The sequence below is a fragment of the Pinus tabuliformis genome, chromosome X (assembly GCF_031772625.1).
Source record: "Pinus tabuliformis cultivar Carrire ecotype Pingquan chromosome X, CPIR1, whole genome shotgun sequence".
In the NCBI taxonomy this organism is placed as follows: domain Eukaryota; kingdom Viridiplantae; phylum Streptophyta; class Pinopsida; order Pinales; family Pinaceae; genus Pinus; species Pinus tabuliformis.
Window position 1 is genome coordinate 412,538,784 of NC_142308.1, and position 13,950 is coordinate 412,552,733.

The window sequence follows — 13,950 nt, forward strand, 5'->3', positions numbered from 1 at the left end:
AATTCTGGCCCAAAGTCGAGGCCTTCTTCATGCCCTACAAGCTACGATTTTACATCACTTTGATACCACAGATCAAATACTTCGACTATCTGGAGCAGCTGTCATGGATAACATCTTCATGTGGAATTTGTCGTGTTTCCTGCTCATCATATCTTACACGATGCACTGCCACGCTGGGGAGCATATTTTCCGGCCATTCAAAATTCAAGGGTTTCGTGTCGTGTTAGCAGCACTCGATCTCCGCTATCGAAAACCACATTGGAGAATGGTTACAGTAGCGCCCGATCCCTACTACTGAAAACCCCATTGGAGAAATGGTTAAGAAAGATGGGAAGCAGTGATATTGATCCCAAGGATATATATGGATTCAACATGCGTTGGCTTGGGTGTTGCTGCAATCGGGGATGGTGCCGACGCCAATGCGCAAGAGGTTGAGCTCAGGACGAAAATAAGCAAAAATGAATCGCGTCCCTATTCAACAACCTGTTGTGAAAATTCAACGTACAAATTTTCAATTTGAAATTCAAGCTGGTAGACATTTCGCCTTGAATGCATTTAATTTCATGTCTTATCAACCACATGCATTGGCTAGGGAAAATATTAATAACACGTCACTAAACTTGATTGGTTTAGTGCAGAGCCAATATCCATGTATGGTATGGATAGCAACTTCACATATCAGGGCCAATTGATGAATTGATGAATTTTTTAGGTAGTCTGATTTTTGGTGGGCCAGGTCTTTGATGGACCATTATACGGTAATTTGAACTTGACATATCAGGGCCAATTGATGAATTTTTTAGGTAGTCTGATTTTTGGTGGGCCAGGTCTTTGATGGACCATTATACGGTAATTTGATTGATGGACAATGGATTATTAATGTTAGTTACACATGCCACTACCATGCTCGCCTTGATTGATGAATGGGTTAATCGTTTAATCTTTGCATACTACCTAGTCTCTGCATTCGGGAGTGATACCAGACTCGCCTTGTAATCTCTACATGTTACCTAGTCTCTACATTCCAGAGCGATACCGGTTTCGCCTTGTAATATCTGCATACTACTTGTAGTCTCTGCATTCGGGAGAGACACAGGAGCACGAGCCAGATCCAAGCACGAGCATAGAAGAGCATGACACAAGAGGTACAACCAAAGCCGAGCACGAGCACGAGCAGAAAGAAGCTTAGCACAGTGACAGATTGGTTTTCGAAACAAAATTTGGTTTTCGAAACAGAAGTAAAATGTTCCATTTCACGTTTACTGGCTCGTAGATTTGAAGAAAAAATTCTACAGAAAATTGATCAAAAATCTTTGAATCTCTAGTTTTATATTATAAGGCAAGTTTGGTATGCTGAGATTACAAGGCGAGTTTGGTATGGCTCCTGAGTCCTGAATGCAGAGATTAAACATCTGATCCATCCATCAATCAAGACGAATTTGGTAGTTGGATGTGTAACTCACATTAATAAGTCATCGTCCATCAATGAATTTCCCATACAACAATTAATTAAACAGCTGGCCTGTCAGAATATCAAACTACCTGAAAAAATTATCAATTGGCCCGGAGATGTCAAGCTGCCATCCATACCATACATGGACATTGGCCATACACTAAACCAATGATTGGCTTAGTGACTTCTTGTTAATATTTTTGGTGGAGAGTGATCTATTTGACAATGATATTGTCTTATGTAATTGACTAATTTGACTGTCAACAGAGTTTTAATATTCTAATTTTTAAAATATTTTGAATCTGCAATTGAATTAAGCTAAAGAGTCAAGTTTTGATGCATATGCTTGCAGAAATGGACGAACATGGCCATAGTCATATTTTTGACTAATTTACCTGTTTGACTAAATTCTGCCAAAAATCTGACAATCTGGAATGAACCCAAGCTGGATTTTGATCCTACATACATTTGCTAAATCCTTCCATTGAAAGGGAAAACGGGAAGAATATGTTTACATTAAGTAAATGATTTTGATATCCTTGTGTGCCATTTATACTTTTTACATCTTGATTAGACTTATATAAGTTGAAATAAAATGAACTTTTGAGGCAAATCATGAATAATTTGTTTAAGGGATTCCAATATCCTGCGTATCTTTTATTCTTTCTGGATTTTGGTTAGAAGTCTTATGGAGGTCTAAATAAAATGAATGTTTCAGGTATATTTCTGTTGCGTTAGCACAAATTAACCATGTTTTCATCTGGTTGTTGCGTTTCTTTTACTCGTTCTACATTTTGGTGTTAATCTTATTTAAATCGAAATAAAATGATGGCTAATTTTGTTTACTTAAATCAAATAAAATGAATGTTTCAAGTATATTTTGTGTTTATGAATTTAGAAAACTATTTTATAGCACAGTGTTAAGAACAATGAAAATAATTTTGTAAAACTTACCCCGGAGGACTCTTGTAACCTAGTAGTCTGCTCTATCGCTCGCTCTTGTCTTCGCCATATCAATGTCCAATCTACTCTCTCAATCTGCTCTGAACTTCTAACGAATTCTGCTCCAAAGTAATGGAGGATTTCAATATATCACATGCTATTGGATATTTACGTCGTAAGGAGTTTCCCTCTGAGACGAACTCCCCTGCTATCTACCTGTCTTCACTGTACACCATTCGATCTTTCGTTAGACGATTGAATTATAATCATCCGTTGATTTACATGTGACAGTCATGACTAGTTAGAAACTTGTGTAGGCTAGACGCGAACGGTTGTAACTTGCTGTTCTCGTTTCTTGATAGACGCGAACGGTTGTAACTTGCTGTTCTCGTTTCTTGATAGAATGTGATGGGGCACTAACTTATGAAACTAATTTCAAGCTGGATCAGTTGCAAGATTATCAGCAGCTGAAACCCTCAAACTTAGCACTCCTGCTCGAAAAATTGAAATGTGTGGGATGGACGGACTGCCATGAGGGTGTTCATGTGATGGAGCACTAACTTATGAAACTATTCTTGTTTTAGCATAATGTTTTGGCTAATTTCATATTTATTTTGATGAATGTAACAGTGCAAGATCTGTCACAGATAAAACAGCAGATGATGCAAAAGGTGCTTTCGTCAATCAAGCTTTCAGATGACAAGCAAGGCGATTTGGCTCATGTCAATCATCAGGCCAAGGGATTTAGTGGACGGTCTGAGGCATCTAGTCATGCAGAATTGATGGAATTATTTCCCGTAGGCACCGGTTTCAGTTCAAACAGAGTTGCAGAAACTGATTCGGTTTCGAGGTATTTTCATCTCTAGACATTTGTAATTTGATATATTTACTAATTCTTGATAGCTGAGCAAGATTAAATGTATGATAAGGCTAACTTTGTGTTTTTCGCACTATTTGAAGGAGATCAGTTCCAGCAAAAACCCCCGAGCAGCAGTCCACAGGTCAATTTGTTATTTTTTATAACGAAATGGTGAATGTTTACAATGTGTCGGCTGAGAAGGTATTATATTGATCTCAGCAACAAATTTAATACATTCACAACAAATTTCGTATATATTTTTGACGAAACATTTTCATCTTTAGTCCTCTTCACGTTCTTTAATTTATTCGCAACCTTATTTCGTCATTTTCATGGCAGGCAAAATCCATTATTAGGCTTTCCGGCTCTATAAGTTCGAGGAAGACAAGAAGACCTCAGATTAATATCCGCAAAATCCAACAAATATTGAAACCGCTGCATCATAAGCCTGCATCGAACGCTCACAATGAAGATCAGCCTGAAAGAATTTCCATAGGTAAGACGCGGATCGTGAAATATTTTATATTGACAAATGTGGTTCATAACTTCATACTATTCGACAGAAAGTAAAAAGTTAGAAAGGTTTTCAAGATTGGAAATTGTGTTTTTAACATTATTTTTTTAACTTTTTTCGCGCGCAGGCCTGGAAATTACCCCGAAATTATCTGTGCAACGCTTCCTCCAAAAGGGAACAGAGAGGTAAATAACATTTATATCATTTTTAAAAATGATGTATATTCAGAAGATTGCATAGCAAATCCATCATTTAAATCAATTATGATAATTATATTTAGTGTAAATTTAGATGACTCAGTAGGCAAATGTGTATTATAAGGATGAATTTTTTAGGTACAAAATTAACATTGTGTCTCCTTACACCATGATGAAGCCGGTGACATTTCCTTGGAAAGGCAGGAAAGATTCAGACGACCAGATCATCTTCTCGTTGGCTTGCTCATCACATATATTTTAAGATGAGGGTGGATGGTATTGACCATTAATGGCATCAACCGGCATTTTCTAATCTTAACCAAATCGTTTTCATCGACATTAAAATAAAAATTATATAATATGGTTAAAATTATTTTTACTACGATTTATTATTAGAGAAACTAGAGAAACTAGACCAGTAACAGAAATGTAGACTACAAATCTAAGAAATTACGTACATATTGTAATAGATAAGAGTATGACCAAAGTCATTAGAATATAAAGTATAACAAAAAAACAATTGAGTAACTAGGTTGTTGTAACCCTGCTGAAAGTATATAAGTGCTAAATGTAGACTACAAATCCAAGAGACTACAAATAATAGATAAGAGTATGACCAAAGTCATTAGAACATAAAGTATAACAAAAAAACAATTGAGTAACTAGGTTGTTGTAACCTTGTTGAAAGTATATAAGTGCTAAAAGAGACTTCATTAAAAAATGATGGAACTGTTGTAAGACACAAAGAAACCAATGCCAATCATATTGTAGTAGACACACCAATGGGTGTTGTAAGGTCTTTAGGCGGGGCAACCCGATGGGGGGGTCAGAAGTATCTGAAGGAGCCTAGGTGGAGAGGTCTGAAAGAACCATGGAGTTGCATGGGGAGATTGATGGGGAGGAGGTGATGGTTGACTTGGGTCTAGAAAGTTGAAGCTTGTTTTGTGAGCATGCTAAGTTGGGTAAATTCTTAACAGGTTTATTATTAGAGAGAAAAACATGAAGGAGGATGACAGAGCTATTGGAAGCTAGAAGAATGGCTTTGTTGTGAAGGAAATTCTCCAGGCACAAACGTTTGGTAGCTTGTCAATAGAGGTGTTATAAAATTTTCTTGATGGTGGAGATGACTAACATAGAGTCTCCTTCCACCATGAGCCTATTGAAACCCTGCTGGTTAGCAATTTACAATCCCACTTCCTCTGCATAGAATTCAACTACATTATTGGTGGGGTGGCCTAAAATGCCGACAACCACAAATAATAGATTGTTGTTGTCATCCCTAAGGATGCCTCCATAATTTGTTTGTCTTGGGTTGACTTTGGATGCACTGTCGAATTTGTATTTGATAAAGCGAAGAAGAAAAGGGGACCAAGTAAGAGGGGAAGGGGGTGATGAGGGGAGAGAGAGGTTGGGTGGGTGGATGTTGTTTGAAAAATTAAAATGTAGAATAGAATGGTGCTTTAGATGGAGAGATATACTAGTTGTTGGCAGTCCACGAGGAGAGGAGGGTGGTCTCTATTACACTAAATGATACATTATACCAAACAAAATCAGAAGAGGATGGACATTACTTGAAAATTTGGCTATTTCTTTCTTTCCAAATCAACCAAAATATGAATCAAGGGAAGAGAGACCATGCTTTATTAAGGATTTTTCTTTTGAAAGCGAAGGGCTTCCAAGCCGAGATTTTTTCCAAGAGTGAGTTGTGTCTATCTTCCTACTTCCTTAAGTAGGAATATAATTTTAGCCAAAATTGATCCACAAATGAAAAATCAATAAACAAATGCTCAACACTTTCTGGACCAGCTCTACGCATATAGAAAATAGAGGATCCTTCGTAGTCCCTTTTCATGATTTTATCCCAAGTCGCGGCTCTCTTCCAAGCCAATAGCCATAGGAAGTGAGAAATCTTGGGCCACATGTTAGCATTGGGGGCGTAGATGGTATTAGTGGCCAAGGAGTACGCTTCCATCATAGTGAATATGCCCTTTGATTGATAACCCCAACATAGTGTGTCAATGCCATATGCGATTAGGATAAGACATTGCTCAAGATGACATTGTAGTGTTTGCCATAACCATGAGGGGATTCCCAAGGGCCAGTCATATATTGTTTTCTGAGCACACCATGAAGATCTTCTGTGTTGAGGCCAACAATGCTGATTTACTTGCATGTAACCATTGCCTACCAAGAATATTTTTAGATCATTGAGATGCTCTTGCTGGTCCAATTTAGGCATTTGCTTTCATGAGTCCTACCACAAGTGCGTGCATATTTCCCAAAAGCTATGGGTCTGTATGAGAGATTTGTTTTTTTCAGCAATCCAACTTTAGTTTTTGGATTAGAGAGTGGTGAGGTATGCATTTTTCATGCCATAAAATTTTCTAGAGATATTGGCGCTTTTGAATCCAACACCAACACAATTTGGCACCCATAAGATCCTCACTAAAAGTTTCAGAGTCTCAAACATAAGGCTTCCCCAAGATTTTGGAAGGAAGAGTTTGTCCCGGGCCAGAAGGGCCCACTTGCATTATCTACTCATACGTCGACCCCATCGCCCCCTCCAAAAGACAATTTTCATCTGTTCATAAGCTACCCCAAGGTTACAAAAATTTGGAATACCTTGGATGTCTCATTTGGGTTACAGCTCCCACTGTTGTCTGATATTCCAGAGTGTCTTGAATGATGGAGTTCGTAGCATGGCACTAGGGGCTTCATTCCAACCATTGTTCTTTGGGAGATATGGAGGTGGAGGAACAATATTATTTTCAATGAGTACCGTGAATGTTGAGCAGTGGTGATGGAAAAAATTCAAAGCACAATCTCGGCTGAAATATATGCTGGTACATCCAATAAACTGCGCAAAAACCCCAAATCTGGCCGCAGATCTCCTTCCCTACGAGATTTTTTGACGGAGCATCATAGTGTAGCAGTTGTGGATGTGGATTCATTATCCGATATTTGCCAGAGTTAACAGATCTGGTACACTAGGGGCAGGAAAGGACTCCAACACGAAGGCTGAGGCCATGGTATTATGGGGACTCCTCTAATTCATACATTATCTGAATATTCCTACTATCCACATTTATCAGGACTCAAAGGTCATCATTGATTATGTCTGTGGGAATGGCAACATCAACAAATCCTCTCTTCAGTGTTGGCTACAACAGATCTCTACTCTCAGGAACCCTCTCCAATACTCCACCATACAGCAAGGACTTCAATGTAGAAGCGGACTGCCTCTCCAAAAAAGGCATCATGGAATATTTGGATGGACTCCACATAGAGATTAAGATGGATGAGACTTGGTTGGAGACCGAGATTATGCCTTTACCAGGATAACTACACCTGGACATACTCTTTTTTTATTGCGGAGTAACTACTTTGCATTACATCTTGCTCTTCATGTTTGTGAAAAAATATAGATGTATGCCTAACATATGCTACAATATGCTATGCTGATTTATCTAGATACAACAAACAACCTAGAATTAGCATAGAAAATCATTTATGTATCCTGGTCTAGTTATAAGGTTCATTTTTATGCATGTTTTCTGATTAGCTTGGATATATAATTTTGATATGCTCTTATGAGATGCAGACTTTGAAACATATGTAATTTCTATACAAAATAAATATATCGCTTTTTTCATCTGAAAAAAAAAAGAAGCAGCCAACTTCGTGTTTTTAGCACTATTTGCAACAGATCGGTTCTTAATCCTGCAGTGTTGTCAGCTATGCAAGGAATTCAGTCAAGGAACAGTAAAATGAGCCAAGGTAAGATGATACAAGAATGTGAAGTAGACACTATTAGCTTGGCTTCCATGAGAATATTGGGATGTAATCAAGTTTTTCAATATGGGTTAGTTTATTTTGAAGGAGGGATGCAACTCCCTATCATAAACATGATATCATCTGTGTGTATAATGTGAATTATGGCATCCCACTTCTTGACATAATTTATGTTTTCGTATGTTAACTCATGCAGGCGTTGTTGTACTTGTGTCATTTTTTAACCTGTTACTACTTTTCCTTTTTCAAAAAATTGGTACAAGTAAAGTTAGCTTCATGTTCTCACCCACAATGATTTCCTAGTTCGTGACCAACATCATGATAGGACAATATAATATTATGAAATATTATCCTGGAGCATTCAAGGCATTCAACCCATATTATATATACTGTTACTTTCATGAATATCACTAATAAGGATGGGTGATGCTTCGAGATGTAGTCCTATGTATAACAGGTATTGATTGATGATATGTGTCTCATTTTATCATATAGTATACTTGGAACTGTTTTCTAACTCAATTGACAAATCCATACCAATGATTTTCTCAAACACAATTCATAACTTCATCCCAATTATTTATGCTAAAGCTATACAAATAGAAACACTAACATCAGTTCTTTGTTTTGACTGGATTCAGGTGCCGAGGCCATGTTTGCAGACTTGGGCCTTTTCAACAGGAAATCAATCAAGGTCCAAGCTATATGTCAAGGACAGAATTATTAGTATTTCATCATACATGTGTGCTTCATCCTCCTTAAGTTTTAGTAACAATGAGAAATTTGGGTTATTTGTTGCAGCCTGCTTTCTGTGTGTTGGTTTACCCATCTATACTTAACACATATACGAGACAAGCGGCTTATTTGATAAAAAACCTAGGGGACATAAGCTCTACATTTTACAAAGAAATACCACAGCATGTGTATTGGTCAATGTTCATTGTTACCACTTTAGCAACCATTGTAGCCAGTAAAGCATCAATTTGATTACAACAACATTCTCAATCATAAAATAGTCCATGGCTCTTAGCTGCTTCCCTCGAGTGAAGATTGCATACCTCCCAAAATTACGAGGGTCAAATCTATTCACCTGAAGTTAACTATGTTCTCATGGTTATCTACATTGCAATTATCGTAGGATTCTGTGATGGAACACAAATTGGTAATGCACATGGTAAGAATATCCAAATTTATATCTGACAATAGAATTTGGTAGTTTTTATGGATTCTTTTGAATTTCCAAGGATAATTTTTGGTATTTGGTGGTGCAGGGGTTGCAATTGTTGCGGTTATGTTCATTATGATGTGCATAGTAACCTTGGTCATGCTTGTGGTTTCGAACATACATGTTTTTCTTATACTACCCTTCACTCTGTTTTTTTGCTATCTTTGCAGGCGTTTATCTATCATCTGTATTGAATAAGTTTCCACAGGGAGGTTCGTGTCCCTTCCTAATTTTCTAACCATAATGTTCTCTTCGAACTATGGAAGGCAGAAGAAGTATAAATATTTAGCACAAAGAAAACTCAGCATAGAAGTTTTGAATGGACTGGTTATCCGAGTGAATTCACATGTACCAGGAACTTGTTTCTTCTGCAGTAACCTTATTTCTGGCTTACCACCGATTATTGAACATTATGAAAAGAATGTGGGGTCTCTGCATGAAGTTCTTGTCATTGTCATCATAAGAATGATTCCAGTCAAGACAATGATTTTGTCGGAGAGATTTATGGTTGGAAAACTAGAGCCAAAGGGTGTATATAAATGTGTAGCCCAATATGGTTACAAAGATGCCCCAAACATTGAAGGATCTGAATTTATCAACCAGGTTGTTGAAAGCATAAAATACTATCTCAAGCTCAGAGGAACTTATTCCTCCTCACGTGACAGAAGTTATGCAAGCAGAAATACAGTGGCATAAAGTAACTACTCTATAGATGAGGAATTGCAGTAGCTTGAATTGGAAAAGAATACAAGGGTTGTGTATGTTCTAGGAAAAATCACATTGAAGACTAATAAGAGCACTGGTCCTTTTGAAGGATTACTGATTCACAAGCTCTACAGATTTCTCCAAAACAATTGTAGGTTTACTTTATCTACCTACCATATACCACCTGCGCATTTACTTCAAGTCGGAATGGTGCAAGAAATTTGGAGTTCGTTCACACAAAACTATTAGAAGACAATGAAATCAGAAGCTTTTACTCATAATAAAGCTTTTAGGGCCGTAAAGTTCCTGATCACTGGAAAATAGGATATAATTTTGTACTATTCTTACTATTTTAATAAATTTGGAAGATTTCAAAATGCGAATTTCCTGTGAGATCAAAAGAAATGAGCATTGAGTTTTTTACCATATCTGCAATAAATCATGCATGATTTAGAGTGAACTAGTACATACATGTTTTCTGACTCTGGTAGAATGGAAAAAAAATGATAACAGTTCATTGCTTTTCAGTTTCAATCCTTCTTTTACACTAAGGCTCTTATCTTTTGATGAAATGCACAGCCTAGTAAATTAAAATTCTCAAGAAATCCCAGGTAGAGTTTGTTAAGAGGGTATTTTAAATTCTAATAGTAACTCCTTTTTATCCTTTGTCCTCTAGAATTTGTACACTCTCAAGTTGTCTGGGGCTAAGTACCAGTTCATATGTTACAGGCCCAAGCCACCAAACAACACTTTTCCCATGTTGGGTTCCTTCAAATTCTGAATCTAAGAAGCCCCATAGGAGCAAAAAAATGAAAATGATACCTAGAAAATCACTCTTTTTGCCTAATCCACCAATCCAAGCAAGGCTTAAGGAGGGCCAACAATAACTATAAGGATCCCATGCTTCCACTATACTCTCTATTGCTTTACAATCCAATAGTTTTCTCATCTTATCTTCCATTTTGTTTTGAATGTGGAGTCTTTACAGCCTGCAATATAGTATGCTCTAAGCCCCTGTAGCAATATTCAAAATGTGGCTACATTTGCTTTACAGTATCTGTAGATGAGGGTATGCTCCCTTTGTCTGCCATGGTGGAGATCTGGGCTTTTGATATGAGTACCTCATAAAACTCACCCTCATATGTCAGTTGCAGTGTCTTATTTGGGGACAGGAACACAAGTCCTTGTGCTGCGGTCATGATTTTAATACCAATTCGCTTTTGACTTCTTCCTTGCTTGGTAGCAATTTACAGAAATCTCTATAACCCAACAACCAGTATGTTCAAAACCTGTTCGGATCAAACAGTAATATATCAAGGGTTTTCAAATAGGCATCTTTGAAATTTTGGAAAAGAAATTGAAGCATTTGGCAAGTTTTGGCCTACTACTCATAAACATCAATTCGAAAAAGGGGTATGTGTTGTAGTATTTGTAAATGAGTAAACATTTAAAATTTAGTTTTATATGAAAAAAAGATTTAGTATGCATAACGAAACATTAAATTAAAATAATAATAATAAAACAGTTTAATTCAATTTATTATATTAATTTTTCTTTTTTATATTAACAAAATTATAAACAATTTTTTAGAAAGGAATCATATTATTAATGATTCATCTTCATAACCATCAAAATTTCATATTAAAATTTAATTAACATGTTTTAAATTTAATCTAAAACTTACTATAATGGATATATTGTACTCAAGAAAAAGGGGTTTGGTGCAGTGACCATTCCCATTCTACCCAGCTCGTAGAACAATGGAGTTGTGTTAGGACTTCATCTGTAATACTGGGTAATTGGGTCTCTCAGCTGACACATTTACTGTATATGATATGTGGCCTTTTTTTGGAGTTGTGTTAGGACTTGATCTATAATATTGGGTAATTGGGTCTCTCAGCTGACACATTTACATTTACTGTATATGATATGTGGCATTTTTTGGTCTGTGACAAGCAGGGGAAGATAGTATTCAGATTGTATGTTCTCGGATGGGGTCTTTTTCAACTTATTTCATCGAAGCAATTTTGTTATTGGTAGGTAATTTAGGCCTTGCTACCATGGGCTTTGAATGGAAATGAGTGGGAAGAGGTTGTCAGTTAAGCTTGTGGTTGCTGCTTTGTAGCATTATTTTTAATTATCTTTGACAAAAGTGTATCTTTATGATACATTTCAGCCATCATATACAATCAGAGGTATAGATTTTCAATGATATTTCAACTTGTTATTTCATGCTAGTTTCTCTTTCTTAAGCAATCTCAGTATTGTCAGAGGGGTTTAGTTGAAGATAGACAAATTGGCAATTTGATAGCTGTCACAAGTGTTTTTGCTAAGCAGGATTTGCTAAATAATGCAGATATAATTTGCATTGGTTGTCCTAAGCATGTTCTATGCATATGTTCCTTATAAAGTTGTGGCTTGAACCATAATTTTCATTTCAAACCTTTAAAAGCAAGCATTACAGAACATGAATTGGGATATTAAAAACACATTCGAGGTTTTATCCAAAATAAATTTCATGACATCTCAAATGAAGTTAGTAGTGAAAAATGTCACTTTAATAGAGTTTTGAAAAGTTAAGGAATTTGTGCATCCCTATATTTCTGAAAATTTCACCGAGAGTTTGATTTCAGTGAGGAGTTTGATGGCATTCACTTGTATTTTGGAAACCCCTAGTTGACAGAACCACGTAGTAGCAAAAGGACATCTAATTTTTACTCACACGATGGTAAATCGAATTATACAACAAATAAAATCATATTTATAGTCAGTGGAATATTTTGTGACAACTAGCAACCTTGTGTGCCCTCTTTAAAAGTGACAATTCATTCTTAAATATGTAGCATATGGAAAAAAAAATCCCCAAATACAAAAAAACATGTTCACATAAAGAACAACTACTACATGAATAATGGATAACCTCTATATGACATTAACTATAACTCATTATCATCCACCCTTGCTTTCAAGAATGTCCATTCACATGTTGCTATTCTTCCACACACTACTGTTACTTATCCATATTCAAAACACACATAACTAATAGTTTCAAGTGTAACTCAATATCATCCACTCTTTCTTTCAACAATGTCCATTCACATGGCACTATTCTTCTGCACACTATCATTTACAAAATATTTATATTCAACATACACATAACTAACAATTTCAATTGCAACTCATTATCATCCACCCTTGATTTCAACAATGCCCATTCACATGTCCCTATTCTTCCACACTCTATGCCTTACGGCGTTTCCTTTGCAACATCAAGTGCAAATGCTAGTTAAGACCCTTAACAGAGCTTGACATATTACCATCACCATTCTAATAAGACCATCACCATTCCAATATATTCCTTTGTCGGTTCTTCTCATTGAATGCAACCCGGTGAATATAAAATAAAGATATGCCAGATGTTCTCATTGAATGCAACTTGGCGAATATGAAATAAAGATATGCCACTTTTTCTTATCTTAGGATGCACACCACTTTTTCTGCCATCAACAAGTTGGCAACCTACAACAAGTAGACAACCAAATAGAGAGTTTCATTTCCTCTCCTCTCTCCAGCACACGACAACTCGAAGGCAATCTTCATTTCCTAAATTGCAACAGACCGAGACATACAACAACTTACAGGTTGTTGCAAGTCCTGGTCTGTTGCAATTTAGGAAATGAAGCTTGCTTCCGAGTTGTTGTGTGTTGCAGAGATGAGACGAAATGAAACTTGCTATTTGGTTGTCTAGTTGTTGCAGGTTGCCGACTTGTTGATGACGGGAAAAGTGGTGTGCACCCGGAGATAAGAACATGTGGCATATATTTATTTCATATTCGTCGGGTTGCATTCAATGAGAACAGTCAGCATATCTTTATTTCATATTTGTCAAGTTTCATTCAATGAGAACAACTAGTAGAGGAATATATTGGAATGGTGATGGTTTTATGTCACGGTATTATGTCAAGCTTTGTTAAGGGTCTTAAATATATATATGATGTATAGGTATAGACGGAGGCCTCCAATATATCCCATGCTATAGGATATTTAAGACCCTTAATAGAGCCTGACACGGTACCGTGACATAAGACCATCACCATTCTAGTATATTCCTTTGCCAGTTGTTCTCATTGAATGCAACTCGATGAATATGAAATAAAGATATGTCCATTGTTCTCATTGAATGCAACCCAACGAATATGAAATAAAGATATGTCGCCTGATCTTATCTTAGGATGCACACCACTTTTCCTGTCATCAACAAGT

At 36.5% G+C, this 13,950-nt stretch overlaps 1 pseudogene; it reads left to right on the forward strand.

Annotated features, from left to right (window-relative positions):
• LOC149140282 (potassium transporter 26-like) overlaps positions 1-9,936 on the forward strand; it is a 249,361-nt pseudogene extending 239,425 nt beyond the window's left edge.
• Positions 9,937-13,950: the final 4,014 nt, after the last annotated feature.